Below are 12,370 nucleotides of genomic sequence, written 5' to 3'. Positions count from 1 at the left end.
CCTAGGGAATTCCATGAACTAAGGAGCCTGGCAGGCTATAGTCCGTGGGGTTGCAGAGCGTCGGACATGACTGAGCAACTAACACTTTCACTTTTCATACATATAATTAATATATTATTATTTATATTTAAGAATGCATTACTTGGCCTGTGGTAAGCTTGGCATGTGGATGAAGCACAAGCTGGAATCAAGATTGCTGGGAGAAATATCAATAACCTTAGATATGCAAATGACACCACCCTTATGGTAGGAAAGGAAGAGAAACTGAAAAGCCTCTTGATGAAAGTGAAAGAAGAGAGTGAAAAGGCTGGCTTAAAGCTCAACATTCAAGAAACTAAGATCATAGCATCCAGTCCCATCAATTCATAGCAAATATATGGGGAAACAATGGAAACAGTGACAGACTTTATTTTCTTGGGCTCCAAAATCTCTGCAGATGGTGACTGCAGCCATGAAATTAAAAGACGCTTGCCCCTTGGAAGAAAAAGCTATGAGAAACTTAGGAAGAAAAAGCTATGACTTACCTAGATAGCATATTAAAAAGCAGAGACATTACTTCAGAGACATTACTTTACCAACAAAGGTCTGGATAGTCAAAGCTATGGTTTTCTCAGTAGTCATGTATGGATGTGAGAGTTGGACTATAAAGAAAGCTGAGCGCTGAAGAATTGATGCTTTTGAACTGTGGTGTTGGAGAAGACTCTTGAGAATCCCTTGGACTGCAAGGAGATCCAACCAGTCCATCCTAAAGGAGATCAGTCCTGGGTGTTCACTGGAGGGACTGATGTTGAAGCTGAAACTCCAATACTTTGGCCACCTAATGCGAAGAACTGACTCAATGGAAAAGACCCTGATGCAGGGAAAGATTGAAGGCAGGAGGAGAAGAGGACAGCAGAGGATGAGACGGTTGGATTGCATTACCAACTAGAGTTTGGACATGAGTTTGAGCAAGCTCCAGGATTTGGTGATGGACAGGGAGGCCTGGCGCACTGTAGTCCATGGGGTTGCTAAGAGTTGGACATGACTGAGTGACTGAACTGAACTGAACTGAAGTTTTAATTAAAAAAAAAAAAATTCTTTCTTTCTCCTTTCCTCTATTTTTCTACACTATTCTGCAGCCACTGTCAGAGAAAATCTGATTTGGCACATCAACCCTTGCCCTAAATCCAGAGATGATCTGTTACCTGTCTAAAAGGCAACAGATGATACTCTCTGCCAAGACCCTCTACTCTATATCACTGTTTCATCCTTTATCATCTCCTGGAGACAGATTCACAGTTCTCCATGGTTTCATAGAACGAAAGCATTGTTATTATTTATACTTACTTTCTTCCCACCTGCTTCTAAAAAAAAAAAATGTTTTGAAGTCAGACAGAAGGAAAACAGAAATTTGCATGCTCTATCAATCTTTCTGTCTCCCGATACGGTGAGATTTATAAGGACAGAAGGCAGTAGTAGAAAGAGCACTAGATAAGAAGATAGAAGACTAGTTTCTAGGTTAAAGGCAATGATTTAAAGACAAGTGCTTAATGAATGGCAAATTCTATCCATACATCAGGTATCCTTCTTATTCTCAGACATTTGGTTTTGTTTGTGTTTTTATTTGCCATAACTACTATAAATGTTTGAGAATGTAATTTCATTCCTAAGTTTATACTCTTGTAAAATGATAGATTTTAATTAAATACTATCATCAGCCTGATAGCCAGCTTAAAGATATCTGCTTGCTACAAAAAATTTTACCTTAGTTATGGAAAACATCATATCCAGTACTGATAGAAGGTAGACATTACCAACTGGCATTATGTCAAGGCTATGGTCTTCCCAGTGGTCATGTATAGTTGTGAGAGCTGGACCATAAAGAAGGCAGAATGCCAAAGAATTGATGCCTTTGAACTGTGGTGCTGGAGAAGACTACTGAAGGTCTGTTGGACAGCATGGAGATCAAACCAGTCAGTCTTAAGGGAGATCAACCCTGAATATTCACTGGAAGAGCTGATGCTGAAGCTGAAGCTCCAGTAATTTGTTCATCTGATGCAAATAGACGGCTCATTGGAAAAGTCCCTGATGCTGGGAAAGATTGAGGGCAGAAGGAGAAGAGGGCATCAGAGGATGAGATGGCTGGACAGCATCATTGATGCAATGAACATGAACTTGGGAAAACTCTGGTAGATAGTGAGGGACAGGGAGGCCTGGAGTGCTGCAGTCCACGGGGTCACAAAGAGTCAGACACAACTGGGCTGCTGAACAACAATGACTGACATTATAGGGAAGAGAAAGTCCAATCAGCTGGAAACAATTGTGACAAATAAAGCATTTAAAAGGTTTTTGTTTGTTGTTGTTGTTATACCAAGTTTGAACATCATTTTGATGTCACAACTCACTCCTTTAACTGTCTTTAATCTTTATATTGTTGCTTATTTCCCCAGGTGGAATCCATCCCTGGTTTCAGTGTGACTATCATTGTCCCAGTTATTACAGCTGGAAGGGAAATCTGGATAGCATGGCCCCATCTGCATTCCTCTCAAATGGGTCACTATTTTCAAGAGAGAAAATGATTATCATAAGTGCCCTTAGTAGCCTTTCTCTTGTGTTGTTGCATGCCAAATTCATTTGGTTTGGTGCAGAAATATCAGAAGTGTTCTAATGCAACCAAGGTTCACAGAAGTTTGGTGTGACTAGAAGACCAAATTCCCCTGAAGCCAAACCTTGCTGATACTTGAACACTGGGACCAGGTAGGAAGGAAAGGAAGTATGTGCAGAAGGTAGTCAGTGGTGCCAGCAGGACTCTCTCATGCCCACTGGTCCCCTAGACCATCTCTCTGCCCCTTCTCCAGATCCTTGCCAATCCATTCCTAAAAACAAAGTTTTAATAGAGTTACAACACATCTGTTTGAACCATCCAAACATAGTTTTGAAAAACAATAAATCAGTGGAGCAAATTCAATATATATGTGGAAAAATGCACACATCTAATTCATATAGATGTGTATAGAGGCACTTATAAGTTAAACATATATAAACCATTTACTTATTCATTATAAATATTGAAATACTATACTTTTATGTACTGGATGCAGTAAATGAACCTCCCATATTATAAAGAAATACTTTAAAAAGAACTGTTGAAATTATATGAATCTATTTACTTGTGTAAGGGTATATGTATTTGCTTAATTTATTAAGGTAACATATACGAGAATAAGTGAGTGCTCAAACACATGCATGTGTGTATGATTTGTGAGAGACAGAGGAAAAATGCTCTTTTGTTTGCCACCAGCTTCAGTTAGCTCTTGTAGTGGGATAAGTTTTCTGCTTGCTCCTTACTGCAACTTCCAAACATTTATTCTGCTAGCTATATAAAAAAAGCTTCTCTTAAGTATGTGCCATTAAATTTTACCACCCACTCCTCCCTTCTTTATTGCTGTCATCAACTACTCACCAGTCAGTAACCCTTATCCATTGATGTCTTTAGCATCTGGCTTACAGTCATCTTCTCTACCACTAACTCCTGTTAACATCATTGGTGGTCTTCACCACTACGGTGATATTATCCAATAGCCTGGACTGTTATGTTCTTGACATTCCAGCTCTAATGACCTTGTCCCTGCTTGCTCCCTTTTCTAGTGTCCAAAGATGTAAACTACATCTTGTCCCACATACAACTGCTCAGACTCTAAGGGGTCTATTTTTAAGTGCCCCAATCTGTAACAACCATATTTTCTTAAGTAGGAACCACACTTTCTATATAAGCGTGTTCGTCCTCTCTCAGAACATTATGTCACATAATTCTCTCTCTCCTAAAAGTTTCAGCATTTGCTGTGCCCACACTCAAGAGTAATCGATGACCATAACCATTATTTCATGACGCCAACCATTTAGGTAGATTTTATCTTCCCATCATAAGATTCTGCTGTTGTTCAGTCACTAAGTCATACCCAACTTTTTGTGACCCCATGAACTGCAGCACGCCAGGCTTCCCTGTCTTTCGCTACCTCTGTAAGTTTGCTCAGACTCATGTCCTTTGAATCAGAGATGCCATCCAACGAGCTTATCCTCTGTCACCCCTTTCCTCCTCTTGTTCTCAATCTCTCCCTGCATCTGGGTCTTTTCCAGTGAGTCAGCTCTTCACATTTGGTGGCCAAAGTTTTGGAGCTTCAGCTTCAGCACCAGTCCTTCCAATGAATGTGCAGGGTTGATTTCCTTTAGGATTGACTGGTTTGATCTCCTTGCAGTCCAAGAGACTGGAAAAGTCCAAGGGACTCTCATGAGTCTTCTCCAGCACCATGACCTGCCTGCCTCTGTGTTTATACTCTCATGCTTCTATCCTATTCAAATAGACAGACTTTCTCTTCCCTCTAACACCAGCGCTTCTATTCCCCTTTAGTCAATCTATTCACAGGTAAAATGACCCACTGTGCTTTTTCCATTCTGTATTCAGTTCAGTTCAGTCTCTCTGTCTTGTCTGACTCCTTGTGACCCCATGGACTGCAGCAAGCCAGGCTTTCCTGCCCATCACCAAGTCCTGGAGCTTACTCAGATTCATGCCCATTGAGTCAGTGAGGCCATCCAACAATCTCACCCTGTGTTGTCCCCCATTCTGTATTATTTTCTATAATTTCCTTAAGACACAAATCTTCATATTCCTCCACTGTCCACTTACAGAGCTGTCTCCCTTTGGTCCTTCAGCTAACCTGGGTCATTTGTCCAATAGAGTAACCCAGACCCTTACTCCTGAATCCTTGAATCTATGGATGTTTTGCCTTGCCGGGTTATATGTGTAGCAACTATCTGTTTACTATTGTCTAAGCACAAAAGCGCTAATGATGCCACAAGTCCAGGGAGTGGGCTGACGGCTGCGGCTGCTTAGTCACTCAGTCATGTCTGACTCTGTGCGACCCCATGAACTGTAGCCTGCCAGGCTCCTCTGTGCATGGAATTTTCCAGTCAACAGTACTGGAGTGGGCTGCTCTGCCCTCCTTCAGGGTGTCTTCCCAATCCAGGGATCAAACCCTGGTCTCCTGAATTACAGGCAGATTCTTTTCCACTGAGCTACCAGGGAAGCCCTGTAGGCTAGACTAGGTGAACCTAATTCACTTATTTTGCATTTCTATTCTGCAAAATACAGTGACTAATCTCTGCATCTATAAAATGTCCCCCTTTTTGAGGCTTAATTGATGGTTCAGTTCATGGGTTATTATTTTACATATGTAATTCTATATTTTATTCAATTATTCATTGTTTTATAGGTGTGACTCCTTTCTGTTCCTCTCAATGGCAAAATATTTTATCCCTTTAAGCCTAGATGCTATCTTTACTGACCAAATATTAGTGCTTGTATTCAACTTCCATTTGTAAAGTGAATTTTCAAGCAAAAATGTTATATGAGTCTCCTATTAAGCCAACTGTCTTTGTCAGCAGCACTTGGACAAAAGTTTCAGCTGCATTGTTAATTTTTTCCTGTCATCGATTAACTTGCGATGTTTTTGAAATCTATTTTTGTTTGTTCTCAGAGTATTTACAGGTTTCAGTAGAATTCTCCTCCAACTGGTGACACCCATACAGTGGTCTATTTAAACATCTAATGACTCCTAAAGAGGTGGCAAAATTTTCACACTTTTAAGGATCTCACCCTAGTGGTTTTCCACGGATATTTCTATCTTCATTATTAGATACTTACAGTTAAAAATTAAATCAAAGAGTTCCCTTCCATTTAGCATGAGTCCTGGGAGGTAATTTTATTGAGACTATCATGATAACAGCAAGGATAAATTTTATATAAACTTTAAACCCTGGTTTCTATTTTTCTGAAGGTGGTTGCATGTTCATGCCTTTGACAGGCATGCAGGCAGTGCTTTTGTGATGCTGTTTATACATGCGCCCTGAACTCTGGCATACTTGAACCCAATTCAGGCTTTTCCATTTACTGGCTAACAGCACAGTTGGGCTTTCTGATTAGTTTTCTAAACTAAAAAGATTTGCACAGAAAAAGAAACCATAAACAACACAAGCAGACAACCTACAGAATGAAAGAAAATATTTGCAACCAACAAGGAACTAATCTCCAAAATATGCAAGTAGCTCCTTCAGCTCAATACCAAAAAAAAAAAAAAAAAAAAAATCACCAAAAACAATTCAGTTGAAAAATGGGCAAAAAACCTAACTAGACCTTTCTCCAAAGAAGACGTGCAGAAGGCCAAATACACATGAAAAAATGCTCAACATCACTAATTATTAGAGAAATGCAAATCCAAAGTGCAGAGAGATATCTCCTCATCTGTCAGAATGGTTATCATCAAAAAGTCTATAAACAATAAATGCTGGAGAGGGTGTGAAGGAAAGAGAACATTCTCACTCCGTTTGTCAGAAAGTAAAATTGTAATAGCCACTATGGACACAGCATGGAGGTTCCTGAAAAACTAAAAACAGAACTACTATATGATCCTGCAATCCCATTCCTGGGCAGAGAAGACAATAACTCAAAAAGATACAAGCACCTCTGTGTTCACTGCAGCACTATTTATAACATAATAACCAAGACATGCAGGCAACCTAAATTTGCAGCAACATGGATGGGTTTAGAGATTCTACTAAGTGAACTAAGTTAGACAAAGACAAATATTATATAACATAGTGAAATCTTTTTAAAAATGATACAAATGAACCTATTTGCAAAGCAGAAATAGAGTCACAGACATGGAAAATAAATGTATGATTGCTAAAAGGGAGAGGGAGCAGGGAAGGGATAAATTAGGAGTTTGGGAAACAACAAGGACCTACTGTGTATCACAGGGGATTATACCCAATATTTTGAAATAGCGTACATGGGAAAATAACTTGAAGAAGAATATATCTATGTGTGTGTGTGTGTGTGTGTGTGTGTGTGTGTGTGTGTGTGTAACTGAATCACTTTGCTATACCCCTGAAATTAATATAACATTGTAAATCAACTACTGTTTGATTTAAAATGACCATAATATTAACATAATCTAGCACACTTGCCACATGTATCAGTCAAATAATGTATGTGAAGTGCTCAGTACAGATTTAGAATAGGTTTCTTTAATTACTGCTTTCATCATTTAGAAAAATCTACATTAAGAAAATTTTACTATACCTAGTAAAATGTCTATGCCCAAGCATTATTTATCACTGTGTTATTTATAAAATTAAATAATAAATAAAATTCCAAATGAGAAACATTAGAAAGAAGGCTTCCCTAGTGGCTCAGTTGGTAAAGAACCCGCCTGCCAATGCAGAAGATGTAAGAGACATGGATTTGATCCCTGGGTCAGGAAGATCCCCTGGAGAAGGAAATGGCAACCCACTCCAGTACTCTTGCCTGGAGAATTCCATGGACAGAGGAGCCTGGCGGGATATAGACCATGGGATGGCAAAGAGTTGGACACGACTGTGTGACTAACTTTCACTTTATTTTTTCTAGAACGAAGAATATATTTGATGAGACATGTGACAACATTAAAACAATGCTTTGGAATCCCTTGCAAATTTAATCCTGCTTCAAAGTTAAGTAATTGGACAGAAAATAAGATTTAATGTGGGAGAATCCCATGGACAGAGGAACCTGGTGGCCTATAGTCGATAGGATTGCAAAGAGTTGGACATGACTGAAGTGACTTAGCAGACACACATATGATATTAGTGACAAACAAATACATTATCCACCCATATCATCATGGCTGATACAAGTTATGATGATGGTTAGAATGAAGGTATATGGCCTGAAGGTTTTGTTGGCAGTGTTGGTAGAAGAGAAGCTCTAGAGATTGGCTGTCCTGGATATTTGCATGTCAAAACAATGGTACAGCACCCTTACGTACTATGACCTATGACTGTATTCTTGCTTTCATCAGATTTTTATTTTGGGCATCTGCCCCAGCCACCATCCTCAGAACACATGCAGTTCTGTAAGCTTTGAAGGCTTAGATTCCAATCAAAATGTTCTTGATCTTCTCTGTAGAAAAAGGTACTGGGATCACTTTAAGACTGAGGTGGCCATACCTGGGAAAGCTAGAGAATCTTCAACTTAAAATGGCTTGTAAGTTTGAATGCCAGAAAAGCTGCTGGAAGCATCACAGAGACACAGTGGGATGGAAGATGTGAGGATAATTTTATGAAAGTGTTGAATATCTCAAACTGCAGTTGTTAGTTACAGCATATTGCTTATAGTAGTGATATATGATGATGTATAATTGCTGCTAATTAATTTCATACATCTATTAATTTATATGAAGGTTTTTACTCTGTAAACTGTATTGGCGCATTTGTGTTAATATAGTTTTATAGCTTATATACATGAATAATACATGATTTTAATTTTAAGCTTATTTTAGTACCATGAAAATTCTTTTTCTTCAGGGAGTGTAAAGAGTGATTCTTTATATTAGAAGAGCTCTTTATATTTTAAAATATTATTATGTTTGTACCTTATTTGATACTTTAAGCACTGATTAAAATACCCAAGAAACTGAGGGTCAGAGAAGCTAAGTAATGTACAAGATACACAACATCCAAGAAGACCTCAGATCAGAATACGTAACGATTTCATTTCCTTGACCATATATCATATTTCTTTTCATAAAACAAGTAGGTGATTTAAAGTTCAAAGCTTCGGGTATTTTTCAATCTGTTTCTCGAAGGTGGAAGTGGGGAGTCTAGTGCCTCTTCTTGCTGATTGAATTTTGAATGTATTTTCTTTATTACAAATTATATTAAAAGGAAAGAATCCTTCACTGATTGCCATTCCTCCTGGCAAAAGTCCAATCTATGTTTAGCAGACATCTTTTTGATAACTATGCCATTTTGTTTTGATATTCCTTTCAGTTATATTTATATTCCTAATAGCCAAATTTGTCAGCACCTGCAAATAAAGTCACCATCATCATCACTCACAATGTTATTTCCACCAAGTGCAAAATATAAAGGATGGCTTGGCTGAGACATATTGATCGTATTTCTTTGGAAAATCATGAAACTTCCTCTGAGATATACTATTTGTCATAACTGTATTTTTAGCCAAGAATAATGAATAACTGATAAGATGAAATACGGTAGGACATAATTGGCAAATGGAGAGCATTTTGCAGAAATCACTCAAAGTATTTTGAATTTCATTTCTAGTCATGGTTTATTTAACACTAGCTGAGTGTTCAGAGTCATGCACAAAAGATTGATGATCTTTTAAGGCAATTCCTAAGTGTAATATTATGTCTTAAAGAATTATGCCACTCTCTTTAAGGGTGCTGAGAAAGATGTCAGGAGGCATCAATAACAACTCAAGTATTACTAACCATCTGCGTTTTGTAAATAAAGTAGGCAGAGGGTTTCCCCATACAACCCCTAAAGGAATTACATGATCCTGAAAGACATTTACTAGAGTATTTCTATAAGAATACAGTTTTTTATTGAAAGGTAATGAATTTGGAAATAACCCTAGATGTCCCAAGAAGAAGAATCAAATAAAAATAATACAAGGATCTACTCAGGGGAGAATTTTCATAAGCTTGTCTTTGGCATCAGTGTTTCAGTTGGCATTTCCTGAAAATCAATTTTGTTCCTACTAGGGAAGTCATAGATGTTCTGTCTACTGAGAGCTGTTCTGAATAGCCCTCCTGTGTCCCTAAAAAAAAAAAAAAAAAAAGTGTCTCTACACGTTCACATGTGCACCTTCTACACAACTTTCTTATTTCTCTTTTCTTACTTTCTTTCTGTGCTTTCTTTATCTTATTTTCAGGTGGTGAGATAGTTTGAAATTAGTATAGGCTTAGATTCAGAACACTTGATTGTAGCTTCCGATCTGGTATCTATTAGCTTTGAAGGAAATAACAAGTGACTCAGCTTTTTCATCTGTAAAATGAAAATAATGATAATTTCTAGGAGTGATGCTTAGTTAATGATACAGAATAGATCCTCCTTAAAAGTAAGTTGTTACAAAGATTTTTAATCTTCTAAATGAGATTCCTTTTTAAAACTAGAAAAATATACAATTTTGAGTTTATCTAGATGTTTTGTATCGTAAAAATGGGAATAAAATCTGAAATGCTTTGGTAAAATAGCTTTATTTATCTTTTGGGAAGTAGGTAGTTGGGGGGGGTGGGGAGGTAGTTTGTTTTACCATACTGGAGTCAGAGGAATTGGTTTACGTTCCTGAGGAAGAATGATTCTTTTGTAAACAAACCATTTGGCACATTTGAGATGCCTGTTGCTATCTTTGAAAATTATAACTCTCATACATCCAGGTCATTTTGAAACTCCATATGAGGTAGAGTTTGCAACCACATAGCTCTTAAGCATGGAAAAAGACCGTATTAATGTTAGTTGTTGATGTCACTGTTACTAATACAACTGTGTGAATATCATAAGAAACGATTGAATTGTCATCTCTCCCTCTTTCATCTGTTTCTAGGAAAAAAGCGAAGACATTATGTTTTTCTCCCATGCACTGAATCCATAATGGTGCCTCTCCATAATGAGGTGCACTTAAGGCCTCAACTCTATTGTTAAGAGGAACAAAAACCTTCATACAGAAGTCACAAGTCTTGGACAGTATGCCCATTAGCTGCTCTGACAAATACAGAGTTAAATTACTTGGGTCTTTCCTTTGAGAAATGACAAATTTAGTGGGAATAATAAATCTAAACATACACACATAAGCACACATGCAAGTTATAGCCACCTGTTAGAAGAGCTTGTAGGAGGAAGCAACAGATAAAGCTTATTTACGAGGTTAGGTACGAAATGTGTGGTAAAGGTCAACTTGGTTGAGTCTTGTGGGAAAATTAAAGGAAGAAAAGCAACATTTGTATGAAAACTATGATGAAAGTGTTAAAGGGAGGTGATGGGAAGGAGGAGGAGAATTATATAGGATAAAGAGAAGCTGCCTTTTGATTCAAATATTATATACTGATGGGAAATGGAGTAAACCTAAACACTGGCAAGCTTTAGGAGATATGGGAGAGCTAGTATACATTTTAAACCCAGGGTAAATATTATGAGACCAGAAACCCCACTACTCAGCATACACCCAGAGAAAACTGTAATTCAAAAAGATACATGCAGCCTAATATTCATTGCAGCACTATTTACAATAGCCACAACGTGAAAGCAGCCTAGATGTCCATTGACAGATGAATGGGTCATGAATGTGTGGTACACATATCCAATGGAATATTACTCAGCCGTAAAAAGGAATGGAGTTGGATCATTTGTAGAGATGTGGATGGATCTGGAAACTGTCATACAGAGTGAAGTAAGTCAGAAAGAAAGAATCAAATACTGCATATTAATGCATATGTGGAATCTAGAAAAATGGTATAGGTGATCGTATTTGCAAAGCTGAAATAGAAGACACAGATGTGGAGAACAAATTGTCACCAAGGCAGAGGGGAGGGAGTTGGGATGAATTGGGAGACTAGAATTGGTGTATATACACTATTCATACTGTGCATAAAATAGACAGATAATGAGAATCTGCGGCATAGCACAGGGAACTCTACTCGGCTCTGAGCGACCTAAACAGGAAGGAAATCAAAAAAGAGGGGGCATATGTCTACATACAACTGATTCACTTTGCTTTACAGCAGAAGCTAGCACAGAATTGTGAAGCAACTACACGCCAATAAAAAATTAATTTAAAAACGTGATGTACACCAAATGATTCCTTTCCACATACGTGTACACTACTGATTGAGTAATAAATCTCTTCATCTCACCTTAATTGGGGAACTCAAGGACAGCCCCCACCCCCCACTCCTTTTCTTCCCCAACATTTATCTCCAAGATCCCTCTCCTTTCCCAGCTCCCACAAACCCTCCCACCCCTGCTCCCTGGCTTCTTTCTATCCTGTCTACTAAGACGCCTTTAGCCGTCTAACCACCTCTACAGGTAGGCTCAATGATCTGCAATGCCTTTTCAGTTTATCTAGAGAGATTCCCCTGTCTATCCACTTCTGATTGCCTGATTCTACCCCTGAAACTCCGCTGTAACCAGTGCTGTATCTTTGGTAATGTGCTGGTTTTTTTGCAGGTTGGTTTCCCCAAATAAATATGAGCCATTTGATGAAATAGTCCACTGTTTTTGCTTCGTTTTTGTAAGTCCACTTTAATTCCCTTTATTACCCAGAGACAGTTATGAAGTATAATACTGCTGACATTGAACTCCAGAAAGTGTTCTGGAAGTGCAATTAGAACTAAAATGCTCTATTCCCTTAAGGTCTAATGCATTCATATGACAGTATCTTGTAAACAGGCTAATGTTTATGCTTAGTCACTCACTCATGTCCGACTCTTTGCGACCCCGTGGACTGGGGTCTGCCAGGCTCCTCTGTCCATGGGATTTTCCAGGCAATGAT

Source organism: Cervus canadensis, chromosome 26, assembly GCF_019320065.1.
Source record: "Cervus canadensis isolate Bull #8, Minnesota chromosome 26, ASM1932006v1, whole genome shotgun sequence".
Taxonomy (NCBI): Eukaryota; Metazoa; Chordata; class Mammalia; order Artiodactyla; family Cervidae; genus Cervus; species Cervus canadensis.
The sequence above is the reverse complement of the archived record's forward strand: the minus strand, read 5'-3'. Positions refer to the sequence as shown.